This window comes from Pseudophryne corroboree, chromosome 6 (assembly GCF_028390025.1).
Source record: "Pseudophryne corroboree isolate aPseCor3 chromosome 6, aPseCor3.hap2, whole genome shotgun sequence".
Classification (NCBI taxonomy): Eukaryota; Metazoa; Chordata; class Amphibia; order Anura; family Myobatrachidae; genus Pseudophryne; species Pseudophryne corroboree.
In genome coordinates, this window is record NC_086449.1 from 125,423,638 (window position 1) to 125,439,098 (window position 15,461).

The following is a 15,461-nucleotide window of genomic DNA, read 5'->3' on the forward strand; positions in this document are numbered from 1 at the left end:
GTTTTTCCCGGAAACGGTAGCGTTTTTTCGCACACTCCCATAAAACGGCCTGTTTCCGCCCAGAAACACCCACTTCCTGTCAATCACACTCCGATCACCAGAACGAAGAAAAAACCTCGTAATGCCGTGAGTAAAATTCCTAACTGCATAGCAAATTTACTTGGCGCAGTCGCACTGCGGACATTGCGCATGCGCATTAGCGACTAATCGCTCCGTTGCGAAAAAAATATACAGAGCGAACAACTCGGAATGACCCCCTTTGTTATTATCTGAAATTTATTATGTCAAAGAAACCTTGATGCGCTTGATTTAGCTTCACACAGTAATGAGTGGGGTACGCTTGATCATAATCTTTGGTGCAGTATTTTAATGAGACTTTACTAATCTATATGCATATAGCAGCTCACTAATTGACAGCCTTTAACACTTTGCAGGTCTATTGCTAACAACCTCTGAGGTTTATAGTTTGCTGCATTTCTTTATAACCAACATTGAACTGTTACAGGTGTTTCCTATACTTAAATTTTAAGCAGGATCCCGGCGCAAACATGAAACACCTATGATACCATTATAAGCCTTAAGGTTCATACACACGGTACAATATAACATTGCGATTTTGACTATATAGTCAAAACCGCAAGGAAAGTTAGTGCATATCGCACCATGGGGATGATTCCGAGTTGTTCGCTCGCTAGCTGCTTTTAGCAGCATTGCACACGCTAAGCCGCCGCCCTCTGGGAGTGTATCTTAGTTTAGCTGAAGTGCGAGCAAAAGATTAGCAGAATTGCGAATAGAAATTTCTTAGCAGTTTCTGAGTAGCTCCAGACTTACTCAGCCAATGCGACCAGCTCAGTCCTTTTCGTTCCTGGTTTGACATCACAAACACACCCAGCGTTTGCCCAACCACTCCCCCGTTTCTCCAGCCACTCCTGCGTTTTGCAACTCGAACGCCTGCGTTTTTCCGCACACTCCCATAAAACGGCCAGTTTCCGCCCAGAAACACCCACTTCCTGTCAATCACACTACGATCAGCAGAGCGATGAAAAAACTTCGTAACGCCGTGAGTAAATTACCAAACTTTTGTGCTAATTTACTTGGCGCAGGCGCACTGCGTACATTGCGCATGCGCAGTTTGCGACTAATCGCTCCGTAGCGAAAAAAAGGTACGAGCGAACAACTCAGAATGACCCCCCATGTGTACACAGCTTGCAATACCGATGTGCAGCACCGCAGGGTCGGTATCACAACAAAAAATAGACTGTGCAGACAAGTCAATTTTGACTATCAAGTATTAAAGTACTGTATAGTCAAAATCGGCCATAGCCAAAATTGCAAAATAGTCAATATCGCAAACACACATACAGTAGGTGGTCATTCCGAGTTGATCGCAGCCAGCAACTTTTCGCTGCTGCTGCGATCAACTAGTCCACGTCCAGGGCCGGACTGGGACAAAAATAGGCCCTGGCATTTTTGAAGCACACAGGCCCACCTCGGTATCAGCATCTGACTCCTCCCCTTACTATTCCCGACTCCTCCTACTTCTTAGTCTATGCTCTTACAAATATAATTAATATTATAACAACATACAAGTGTACATAATTCTGTATTAAAATACACACAACCATTGGTTGAAGTGGAAATGTTGAAGTGGGGGTATGGAAAAATAAAGGTTGTAACTAAGCGTGCGCGCTCCAGAAAAGGGGTGTGGACACGCACGCGCCCCATTCACTAGAATGAGAGTGTCTGTGTGCACTCCCGGCTGGGCTAATCGGCGACCAATCAGACAGAGAGTGTCCCATAGAGGTACTGTATGCACGCGCCGTAGGTGCGCGCGACAAAAATATGGGTGTGGCCAATTAAAATGGGACGTGATACACAGTCATATGCCCCCAATAGTGCATTGCCAGATCCACAATTGCCCCCACAGTGTCAGGTATACAAATGCCCCCACAGTGCCAGATATACAAATGCCCCCACAGTGCCAGATCCACAAATGCCCCACAGTGCCAGATCCACAATTGCCCCCACAGTGTCAGGTATACAAATGCCCCCACAGTGCCAGATCCACAAATGCCCCACAGTGCCAGGTATACAAATGCCCCTACAGTGCCAGATCCACAAATGCCCCCACAGTGCCAGGTATACAAATGCCCCCACAGTGCCAGATCCACAAATGCCCCACAGTGCCAGGTATACAAATGCCCCCACAGTGCCAGATCCACAAATGCCCCACAGTGCCAGGTATACAAATGTCCCCATAGTGCCAGATCTACAAATGCCCCCACAGTGCCAGATCCACAAATGCCCCAACAGTGCCAGGTATACAAATGTCCCCACAGTGCCAGATCCACAAATGCCCCCACAGTGCCAGATCCACAATTGCCCCCACAGTGTCAGGTTATACCTGACACCGTGGGGGCAATTGTGGATCTGGCACTGTGGGGGCAATTGTATACCTGACAGGTATACAAATGCCCCCACAGTGCCAGGTAAACAATTTCCCCCACAGTGCCAGCCAATTGCCCCCACAGTGCCAGGTATACAAATGCTCCCACAGTGCCAGGTATACAAATGTCCCCACAGTACCAGGTGAACAATTGCCCCCACAGTGCCAGCCAATTGCCCCCACAGTGCCAGGTATACAAATGCCCCCACAGCGCCAGCCAATTGCCCCCACAGCAGTGCTGCAGCTGCTTACCGCTGCTGCTGCTGCTCCTCCGGCTGTGATGTGAGGTGTCAGGAGCTCAGAGCGCGCCAGCGCGGTTATGTCTGGCGGCATGTAGCGGACTTCAAACCAGCCGCCGGTTTGTGAGCCAATCAGAGCTCGCGGACCGGCAGTGGCGGCTTCTGATTGGCTGCCAGTCCACGAGCTCACGAACCGGCGGCTGGTTTGAAGTCCACTACACGCCGCCAGACATAGCCACGCTCCATTGTAACCAATGGTGGGAACTTTGAGGTCAGCGGTTGACCGAAAGTGACCTCACCGCTGACCACAAAGTTCCCACCATTGGTTACAATGGAGCGCATAGGCGCTACATTGTAACACTGCCGTGTGCCGCCTGTCAGACAGTACAGGAGCACACAGCCGATCAGGTGGGTGCCACAACGTGGCGCTCCCTGATTGGCTGAAGAAACCCACTTAGACATCAGTCAGAGGGGGTTTCTGGCATTCGGGGAAAGGGGTCCCATGTGAAAACATGGGTCCCCTTTCAGTTCGTGGTCGGGTGTCCCGTTTTTGTATTTTTACAAGTACGTGGATTACAAATGGATTATCCGAGGAGCCCTCTACACTGGATTTGGTGAGTATGATTTTTTCAACAGGTACACTATGGATTCTACTGGAGAAGAGGACCGACCCTCGTGTGAACATAAGGTAAGTATGTGTATATGGTGGTGTGTATGTATGCATTAAAGTTATACTTTCAAGGTGTGTGTGTAATGTCTTTATTGGGGTATTTTTTTAGTAGTAGTACTACAGGTACCAGCGGGCCCGGTTTTCCGCCGCATGCTGGTACTTGTGGTTCTCCAAGTACCAGCTTGCGGGGGAGGCTTGCTGGGACTTGTAGTACTGCTACTAAAAACAATATTCATTACTTTCAACAAAGGCTATCAGCCCCCCATCCGCAGCCCATTGGATGGGGGGGACAGCCTCGGGCTTCACCCCTGGCCCTTGGGTGGCTGGGGGGGGGACCCCTTGATTGAAGGGGTCCCCATTCCCCCAGGGTACCCCGGCCAGGGGTGACTAGTTGGATATTTGATGCCACAGCCGCAAGGCACTGTATAAAAGTGACCCCCGGCTGTGGCATTATCTGTCCAGCTAGTGGAGCCCGGTGCTGGTTTCAAAAATACGGGGGACCCCTACGCTTTTTGTCCCCCGTATTTTTGAAACCAGGACCAGGCGCAGAGCCCGGTGCTGGTTGCTTAAATATGGGGGAACCCCTGTCAATTTTTTCCCCATATTTTTGCAACCAGGGCCGGCTCAAAGAGCCCGAGGCTGGTTTGGCTTAGGAGGGGGGACCCCACGCAATTTTTTTTTAAGTTTAAACATTTTTTATTTTTTTTACAAGGTGCACAATGAAGCCCTGCACGGATCTCTCAGATCCGGCCGAGATTCATTGTATTAAAGTCGGCAGTGTTTTACAAGTCACTCACGTAAAACACTGCCTAAAAAAACGAATGACATCGACATCGGAAAAACCGAAAATGCAGAATACGGCAGCTTAGTAAATTAGTCGTAATCAATTCAAAAAGTTGCATATTTACACTTTCGATGTCATTCGTGATTGAACTTTGACCTCAAACGGGAAAATACGATTCTTAGTAAATTTACCCCCATGTGTATGCACCTTTAAGCACCCCCCCCCCCCATCTCTGTCTGCTGTTTGTTTATACACAATTTAGGTCGACATGTTCTCGGTCGACAGGTCAAAAGGTCGACATGAGTTTTTAATGTTATTTTTGTGTCGTTTTCTTCGTAGAGTGACCGGGAACCCCAATTAGTGCACCGCGTCCCCTCGCATGGCTCGCTTCGCTCGTCATGCTTCGGGCATGGTGCCTTCACTCCGCTACCGCTTCGCTCGGCACAGATTACCGTTCCAATCATAGTCCACATGGATCGTTAGGTATGAAAAGGTTAAAAAAAAGAAAAAAATTGTGAAAAACTCATGTCGACCTTTTGACCTGTCGACCTAGAACATGTCGACCTAAAGACCCTGTCGACCTAGACACCCTGTCGACCTAGTTACTGTCGACCAATAGTGGTCGACCTAGACATTGTCGACCTAGTTACTGTCGACTTTCAATCCGGATCCCGTGACAGCTACACGCTACTGATAGCAATTATATGGAAATGCTTTGCAATGGTTGGTTCATTCTTGGATATATCATTCTGAATTCAGTCTATGCATTCTTGATTTTTCATGATGTATTTATTCTTTACTTCATATTGGGAGAAACTGCTACAAGTGTTGCTGCTGATAATTCCTGTTGACTACTAGAAGAAATGTAAAGTATTACAATAAAATACCAGTTGCCATAGCAACAAAAATTACACGTTTTGTGGGCCTGAGCATCAATACTGTAGGTAATTCACCCCACGGGTGTGGAAATACAGATTAAGTGCTGGCATCCACTCATAGCCGTTGTTAGCACTGGGACCAGCAAGATATACAGTAAGTATGTTGCTTATCATTAGGTGACCTGTGTGCATTATGTGACCTGTGTGTACTTCTATGAATGTGTAAAGGTGGGGCTGAGGTTGGTCATATCAACTACAATGCATGAGTAAGCAGTGGACTATTTACCGAGGCATGCACCTTGATGTGTACGAGAATAAATATGTACAAGTTTGGTATGTAAGGGGATAACAGAGCTGGCAGAATGTTGCTGCATTGTATGGGATGTGGGGACAGTAATCCTGGCGTAATATAGATGAACTGGCTTGTAAATCCATACAGTGATACTTGCATAATAAGGTTCCATTGAGTGGTATGTGGAGGTCGGACACCGCGCAGCATTTATGTTGTGCATTGTGTAGTATGTGTGGAGTGTTACAGTGCTGGTTACTCCCAGGAGAGAACCACCTGTCTTGGATAGCTATCAGAGATTCCCTGCCAGTCCTGAGGTTGCTGAGTCTTCATAGGATGGGTTGTTGGGAACAAAGCTGAAGTTGATATTTCGGAGAAGGTAGAAACATGAAGGACAAAGTTTATAGGTTGGAGAGTCTAGTACCATGAGCAGATTGGGTACAAAAATTCCGACTGTTGGGATCCCGGTGGTCGAAATACAGACGTCAGAATCCCGACCTCGAGTGCAGCGCGTCCCCCCGTGAGCTTGCTGGGCTCGCCACTCTTCGGGCCCGGTGGTGACCTTTGGTCGCCACACTAATCTATTCCCCCTTGGGTAGTGGCATGGACCACCACCCAAGTGGGGATTCCGAGCGGCAGGCGGGATTCTGACCGCCGGCATTTCAACTGGTGTCAGGATTCCAGCATCAGTATTTCGACCTCTAGGATCCCGACTGTCTGGAAATTAACTACGTCCCCCATGAGCCATGATGAGTAATAAAGCTGAAGTCAATAAATAGTCAAAGCAAGAATCAGAACAACAGCAGAATTCCAACTGTGCTCATGCACAGGTTGTTAGGAGTGAGGGATTTATAAACATGGAAACATGTGAGGCCTCTTAGTCCTAACTAGACCTTTAGCAAAGTTCTTATTGCAGGAATATGCAGTTGTCAGTACTGAAGGTAAACCACCTGTCATCTGTAGCCAAATCAGGTGGAGTCCCTGGACCCCCGGAAAGGTGCGAAAGTATCATGGAATCTGGCTGCCCCACCAGTTACCCCAGCGATGATGCAATTCATGCTTCCATTGTATAGCGGGTGGGGGCATGGCCATGATGATAGAATGGCAGAAACCACGCCCTTGGACCAGCCTCATTTGTCTTGCTGTGCCCCCACACCGTCCCCTTTGACTTACATGCCCCCCTGCACTGCTCCGTACAATGCTGACCTGGCTGCCCTCTCCAAGAATGAGCTGCCAGTATGTCGGCAACTATGTCTGTAGCTGATATTGTGGCTGATCCTCACATGTTGCAGTTATCAGTGTTGATGAAGAACTGCCACCTGTCTGTAGCTGGTATTGTGATGAATCCTCATACTGAGCAACCCCATTCCCTAACCCTTTCCACCACCAACTTTAGGTGCAGACTGTGGATGCAGCCAGCATTGTAGTTATGTAAACATCTATTGACTTGAATTCATTCAAGAGTGGTCCTCATAACTGAAGCACTTCCATCCAGAGTACCTTCTCCCAAATCTGTAAGTATTATTAATCGACTGAGGTGTTCCTGGTGGCCTTCTACTTTGGGAGGAGGAAGGAAGGTGCTTACCACCAGATTTATCTTGCGCCCAGGGCCGGACTGCACATGCCAGAAGGGCCGATGGTCTGATAGACCGGTCCGGCTCCACAGAGAGTTGAGAAGGCCACATGCAGCGCAGCCTCCGGCTCTCTGGTTTGGCCACCCCTTGCCCGAAGCATGCTTCTCCAAGAAAATGAGTGAGTGCCGCGACTCCACACCCCCTGACTCGCAGCACACCCCCATGTGCCATGTCCACACGCCCCAGCCCGTAGTGTGCGTTTTAACAAAAATGGAGGGGTGCTGTGAGACTACGCCCCCTGACTCGCGGCATATCCCCATGCGTGCACCCCCCGTGCCGAACGTGTGCACATTCACAGACAGCTGACACATTGCACACCCCAAACAGTATAACCCGATATGCATAGAGGTATTCCTTTGTAGTAAAAGCTTTCATCCATTTGTCCTTTGCTTGGATAAGGATCAGGTCCATTGCAGTTGTAGTTTGATGGAGACCATGGCCTGATGGAGCCTCTCAAAGAACTGAAAAATCAACGGGTGGTGGTACTGAATTGATGCATGTTACTGATTTTGTTGAGCCCCTGAAAGTTGATGACCTAGATCTTTGTTGTGAATAAGAACTTTGCACTGAAGGCAAAATTGCCCTTTGTCCCAGGCTCAGACAGCATGTATTTCTCTAGTTTATGGTGGCATGATGTACAGCAGGGGGGATCGTACAATTAAATTTTCTGTGCTGTGGGAGTTCTTCTAGTCCAGAATTATTTTCCAATAATTCTGTAGCAGTACATATGAGTGTTGTTCTGCCACTAGTTACCTACTATTGTGTTTTTTTTTCTCTTCTCTTCATTGCTCGCTTCCACCCCACCATGTGTTTTTCCTGTAATGTTTACCTCCACTGATTGCACACCTTTCCATTGTGCCCTACATGCAGGGTACATCATCATACTACTACATAAGCATCAGTCTTCCCATATATGAACTTGGCCCTTTTATGGCTCACCTCCCACAGTGTAACCTTCAAAGTGCGCCCAACATGGCTGCCCCATATGGTACACTTGTGGGTGGGATGAAAAATACATAGGCCTGATGGTTTTGATGGAACCCTACTCTGAACTGTAGGACTCTGAAATCACCCCCATTTTGTGTCACCTCTTCTAGGGGTGGACTATTCCACCCTGGGTAATCCTACGCTGAGCGCCCAAGATGGCTGCCGCACCTGGTACCTTGTGAGGGTGGAATACACAACCCTTGGAAGTTATTACCCAAAATGCCTACACCAATCCTGCATTATGCTTTCTGTGTGCTTAAGGTTTTCTTTTATGTCTGTGTTGCTTGTCTATTGTTGTATTACTCAAATCCTCTGTATCATGTGCACTGTTTTTGATATCTGTAAAGCGCCTTGAGTCCTGTTGGAGAAAGAGCGCTATATAAATAAAATTATTATTATAATTATTATTGTTTTCACTGGGTGTAGGCAAGTGCTCTGATGTGTCCCATTCCACTCCATTATCTTTTTAACCCTCCAATAAATACATCCATCTCTCAGCGGCAAGTTCTTCCTAGCTGCATAGGCATATTAAAATGCTCGACTAGCATGGCTGAGAAGGTAATTTTGCTCCTGAATGTAGGTGTCCAGCTGAATACAAATGGTGCTGTGTCCCTCCAGGCATATGGAAGGTCCCAGCAAGTTACTTCATCTTTAATGAAGTCCACCAATGCTCTCTGAAAAAAGTTAAGCAGTGATCCCTGTTCTTTCTGGTTTCTACTGTGTTAGTCAGGATACCCATTGGCCTACTGGCAACTGAGTGACCACATTGCAAGTCTTTTGGAGGCATTGGTTGTTCAGGGATCGGTATGAAATACCTCCAATCAAAATCCCGACAGCAATTGACCGACGGTCAAAATCCCGACAAGGTCAAAATCCCGACATGGACAAAATACCACATTTAAAATACCGACGAGGTTAAAATACCAACATGTAAAATGCAGACAGGTCAAAATACAGACATGCGTTTTTCAGTGTTTTTTGTGTGTGTATGTCGACATAGGTCGACATGGACACCATATAAGTGTACCGAGTCCCCTCGCATGGCTCGCTGCGCTCGCCATGATTCAGGCACACTATTATATTCCCCCTCCAGGTCCACTGGGATGGTAAAGTATGAACAAGTCGGTTTCAATTAAAAAAATCATGAAAAACCCATGTCGGCATTTTACATGTCGGTATTTTGATCTTGTCTGTATTTTAAATGTCGGTATTTTGTCCATGTCGGTAATTTGACCTTGTCAGGATTTTGACCGTCGGTCAATTGCTGTCGGGATTTCGACCGTCTGGATTTTGATTGGAGGTAAATTGACTGCATCCCGGTTGTTCAATCCAGAGAGTTAAAGGCCAGCTTTAATGGGGTCAAAAACTTCTTCCTGTTACCCATAAATGGAACATTCCTCTCATGTAGTAGTTTGGCCCAAGCTAAAGCCTGTCAAAGTAGTAGGGACATGACATGTCTCACTTTGCTCAGGTTGGTATTAAAGTATCATGGTACCATGCTGACAGTGGAATTCCAATGGTCACAATCCAGACGTTCCCTGTAAGTATTGTAACCTTACCCCTAAACCAACCCTCTCGCAGCCTAACCCTACACGCCCCCTCGCACAACCTAAGCCTAACCATCTCTTCCCACAGCCTAACCCTAAACGCCTCCGGAATGGGAGCCCTAACCTTCCCCTATTGCCTAACCCTATCCCTTAAACTTACTTTCGTAATTCTGAGTCAGGATCCCCTTTGTCTGTATATTGACTGAAGGGATCCTGACCACATCCCTTTTGAGCTGCTTTGTGTTGATCAATGCTGTTGTCATTTAAACTTCAGACAAATATGATTGAGGAATACCCTGAACTCTTCAGAGTTGCCATCAAATGACAAGGATTCAGTAATTTCATGCTCCTGTGCAGAAACAGGTACCATATTTTTTTGCTTTCAAACAAAATTCATTTTTTTTGTGATTGAGTTGACTGAACAATGGCTCAGAAGGCTTGTTTCAGGACACCAGTCTCCTCTTTGTGTATCTATGAACAGTGTTGTAAACTGTCATACAGCAACTCTACACCAGCGTGTTCTACACTGAGGCCCCGAGGATGGCACACAGGAGAGAACCACTTGTAGCTATCAGAGATACACAACAACTGGCCAAGTCACTTAGGGGTCTAGTTACTAAACCTTGGATGGATATAAAGTGGACGGAGATAAAGTACCAGCCAATCACCTCCTAACTGTCATTTTCCAAACACAACCTGTGGCATGGCAGTTAGGAGCTGATTGGCTGGTACTTTATCTCCGTCAACTTTATCTCCATCCAGGGCTTAGTAAATAGACCCCTTAGTCCTGATAGGATGGGTTGTGAGGGACAAAGCTGAAGCTGAAGAATCGAGAATGTACTATAGGATCATGAGGGTGCACATTGTGTGGTATGTGGAGGGCATTTATACTCGCATAATGTGAGTGTATAGTATATAGAAGGCTATTATTCTGCATAATGTGGGTCACTGCAGGGCACTGGAGTTGGCATAATAAGGGTGCATTGTTTTATAGTTAAAGAACAAAGGTATTGGCAAAATCTGGGTTATTTAGCTGGTGTCAAGAGGAAAACTGGTGCTGAGAAAAAAATGGGTGCATTTTGTGGTATATGGAGATACTAATATTGGCATAATATGGGCACGTAAGATGTTTTGCAAGGAAGCTGATGCTGGTAAAATCTGTGTTCTTTGGCTGGGGTGATGGAGGACACTGGTACCAGCATTACACAGGTGCATATGCTTGTTGACTGGTAGTAAACATGGGATATAGTCAAAAGGTCCACAATAAACAATATCTACGTGATGACTGTCTACATTGCATCCCCAACCCAACGCACAGGATGCTGTGGAGATATGTGTACTCTCCTGCTGGTTTGGGTTTGGGACCAGGGCCGTCTTTTCGTATGGGCTCAATGGGCTCTTGCCCAAGGGCCCCAGGAGTATAAGGGCCCTAGGCTGATAGCTGAGGGTCCCCTCTTTCCAGAGGTACCAGATTTTTGAAAATTGGCCCTGGGGAACCGGAGATATCTGACTTGAAAGCAGTGGTCCCCATCCAAGCCTGTTAAGTGCTCTTCCCAGCTTGATATCTCGGGTTCTGTCTGACTTAAAGTATTTCTGAGGGTATAAACCAAAAGCTGTGACTCTCCTCTTTTGGTGGACACTGGCAGCTTGTCTCTACTATGCCCAGAACCAGATATATCAGCCTTCAAGCAGCTGGACCCTGCTCCAGCTCCACACGCCTAATATGCAGTTTTAGATTTTCGTTGGTGAATTGCTTTGGCTCCTGAACACTGATCGCCAAGTCCCCAGTACCTTCTGAAAGGTGGGGCTCTCTAGTTTTTTTCCCATTCAAAGCTAAGAAATATATTTTCAGGAACATGCGATATCTGCAGTCAAGCAAGCTGCCTCCCACTGGAAAATGATAAATATTAAGCCCACTCCACTATCCACCCCTCCCCTACGTATTAAACACCCCCTACCACCCTGGAGGTCATGTACCAGGGCTTCTTCATTCAGCCCAATGCCCCCTTCTACAGTTTAGCCCCATCTGTGCAGTAAAGGAGTAATTAGCAGAAATTACTGTTCCGGGTCCTACATGCTGAGCAGAAGATAGAACACCCCCTACTGCCTGCGGAACATCAAGGCTGCACTGATAGCACCCCCCACCCCTACCGCTGAAGGATGGGTAGGGGGCCCAGTGCATTGCTGTGCCCAGGGGCCTACACTGCTGTTAAGACGGCCCTGTTTGGGACACTGGCTCGAAATACTGTATTGATAATTAAACAGATTCCTTACAACCAGTGACGTGCGGTGAGGTCATAGGCTGGGGAGACACACACATATATATATACACCAATACAATGCAATACACAGCCCAGCGCCCCCCCCCCCCCCCCCCCTCTTACCTGACAGTGTAGGCGCCTGGGATTGTGCTGCTGCTGGCTGGGAGGGCGGAGGAAGGAGAGGGAAGAGCGCTGGCCTCCGTCGCTCCCGCCACACGCACCACCTCTCTGGGCTTCCTATCTCCACCGCTGCTGTAGCCGGGAAAGCTGCGGCTCCAACGCCAGTCACCACTGGGTCCCGGCGCCACTTCCGCCTGCCGCGTATGGATGATTGGACAGCGGATCCAGCACTGGATCCGCTGTCCAATCAAAGCTGCCTCGCTGACATGGCTGTGATGTCCCTGTCAAGGCACTTGTAGATGTGCCGCTTTAAGTATGTTTTTTTTAATGGTCTTTTACAGCCCCCTGCTTGGCCCCACCCCCTGCTCAATCCTCGTTCCCACTGCTATCAGTGCCTCCCAAACTAATTTAATGAGGTAAAATTATTAGAATAAAATAAAGAAGATACTGATGACACAGAATATGTGATATAAGTATCTTCTTTGTATTATTTTAATAATTAATCATGCACGTCCCTGCTTACAATCTTCACCCTCCTATCTCCTGGTCCTTGCTCACTACTATGAGACGTTCATCCTCAGCTTCTGTAATACTGCATACACAGTTACCAGAGATATTCCTGAATTCATCAGAAGGAAGGTAACTGTACACTTAGTGGCATTTCCCTTTTAGTTGTTTTATAAGATAAATCCCTGCTGGGAGAACGTATGACAATAATATGTGAGCTGACACATTATACAAAAACTGCTATAATCCTGTAGGTGAATCATAGGAAAATGCTTCTATTCTAATTTATTTCAAGTTCCTCCAATTAACACCTACAGTCCAATACATTATGGGCTCCATTATATTTTATAAGGTTAGGGCAATGGGAACGTGCCAACTGTCACGTTTCACTTAGTGTATGTACTATATTATAATTGTTCTCTATAGTGAATGTTTGTTTTGTACTATGCGTCATGATTCCACTGGCTTTATGCTTTATTCCCTAGAATAGCATAATAGCATGAGTACTCTGAGCCTGTGAGAACTGATTGGCACCAGCATCCTCGTAAGCCATTTAATTACAAAAAAGAACCAATCGCTGAAGTTTCTTTGAAACCTCTAGTCATGGCTCAGCTGTATATAGAGACGTTTAGGAGCTGAAAACAAGCAGTTTAGTTTTCACCCTGTGGAATGGTTAATGTGAAGAATCAGGGATATTAACTACGGAACACTGATCACGATATTTCAACAGGAATAGCTTTCCTGTGATACTAGGATACAATTTAAATGTACATTCAATAAGGGTAAAACTTTGGTTCCAGGACACTCTCCAATACATGAATAATTGTTGTTGGGCTCTATGATGTACTATTCTGTTCCTACTGTACTTTGAGGAAGTTCATTAGTGTCAATCTGAATGTACATTAGCAGGAAGAGCCACAGTGACTTCTCAGCTTTCATGTAGTATATGAAATAAAATGAATCTGGTACATTATCATGCATGCACTAGCAATGTTTACTATATATACTTATCATGGGGCCCAGACCATAGTTAGCCAAGCCTCTGTGGCAGCTGGCCACACCCCTAAGTATGGGCCTTTACCACTGCATTCCCCGGGTGGGCCCTCCATGCCCCAGTCCGACACTGCTAAAGGATCATATGTACATACTAGAAGACTCAGAAGATGTGAAAGATGAACAATTTGGAAGATGAGCGATTTCCCTTGAACTCCCTGACAAACGATATTGAGTGTATACACTGAGCGATTTTACAAACGATCTGAACGACGAACAATCTGCTCTGCTGGGATTGAAGAGATTGAGCTACATGCATGGACAACTGATGACCTGCTTCAAACGAACGCGGGGGCGCGCATTGTTCATCGTTTGCTGTGTACACACTAGACGATATAAACAATAGCTCTTTCAAAACCGTCATTATCGCTCAAGTCGATGGAAAAAAATCTGCTAGTGTGTATGGGCCTTAAGAAGCGTAGTTTCCCAGATAGGAAACATCTCCTCAAGCCCAACTCCCAATTGCAGAATATTTAGAGTCATATGGTGGCTAAATAGCAGAGAATAATTTGGCCACTCCATATTTTAGATCATCATGTCACAGAGGAAGTTATGCACAATTAGGTGAATTTGAATTCTAAGTTCTATGGAGCAAGCTCTTGGGAGGTCCCCGCATTACTTATCGAATCAGCCAATCAGCAAGGCCGTGGATGACCTCACTCAGGTGTGATACTCTGCTGATAAAACTTCTGACCACAGACTGTTCAGGGTTCAGACTTGGGAGAATCTAGGCATTACTTATCGAATCAGCCAATCAGCAAGGCCGTGGATGACCTCACTCAGGTGTGATACTCTGCTGATAAAACTTCTGACCACAGACTGTTCAGGGTTCAGACTTGGGAGAATCTAGGCCTGGCATGGATGTTTGCAACCTGCAGTCTCTGCAATTTTCTTCCATTTTCCTGGGGCAGATTAGCTGCGTGTTAACTCTGAAGGTTTGTCATTTTTTTATTTTAATTGCTGCATGTATGTACTTTTGTAACCATCTTATTTGTGACATTCTTTTCTAAATAAGCAATGTACCCTTTCTGTAAATAAAGCGTTCCTTTGTTAATCTGTCATATACGCTACCAGAACCCAAATCTTTGAAGTGATTTTTAGACCGCTAAGTGCTTGCTATAAATTGTGATTAATTGCTAAGTAGGGTGCAACAACGTACTGCGTGGACGTCTGTTCGCAGCACCTATGCGCGATTGTCAGTCATATAAAGGTGTTATTAATTGCTGAAACAGTAGGCACACAACAATACTGCTGGATGTCTGTGTTGCGGAGCCTGTGCAATTTGGGATATTAATAATACACGGTTATAAATTGCTGAAGTAGGGAGCGATTATCCCAGACTTCGTGCGCAATTGTCAAAAAGGTGTTTGGGGACCCGTGATTTTTTTTTGTTTTAATGTTATAATGGGAGGTAGCAACCGAGGGTGTTGAATTACTGCGCTCTGACCAGTAGTTAGAGAATGCAGGGTCCTTCCGAAAAAGTCAGGGATAGAGGTCCCGGACAGTTATGTACCCAGTTTCATTTATCAGTGTCTCAGTCATAATGCAAGGAGCGATCTCCTTGTCACACAAGTAGTACACATGCTGGTCTGGTATTTTACAAGTGGCATCTGGAGAAAACACCTTGGTGGTCATTCAGAGTTGATCGCTAGCTGCTTTCGTTCGCAGCGCAGCGATCAGGCAAAAAAAATGGCACTTCTGTGCATGCATATGGGGCGCACTGCACACGCGCTACGTACTTTCACAACAGCCGATGCAGTTTCACACAAGGTCTAGCGATGCTTTTCAATCGCAGAGTGATTGACAGGAAGTGGGTGTTCCGCAGTGACGTGCGGTGGGGTGAGGCAGGTGAGGCAGAGCCTTTGCTGTCATACTAACGTTTATACCAGAGTTTTGACTGTATAAAGTATATGAAAAATACAAAGAATTTGTTTGAAATATCTTCTTTGCATTATTCTAATAATTTTTATAGCGAAACCTCTGGAGTAAAAAGTCTATGGCAGGTGAGGCAGATCCTCACCTATCTATCTTTTCCGCACATCTCTA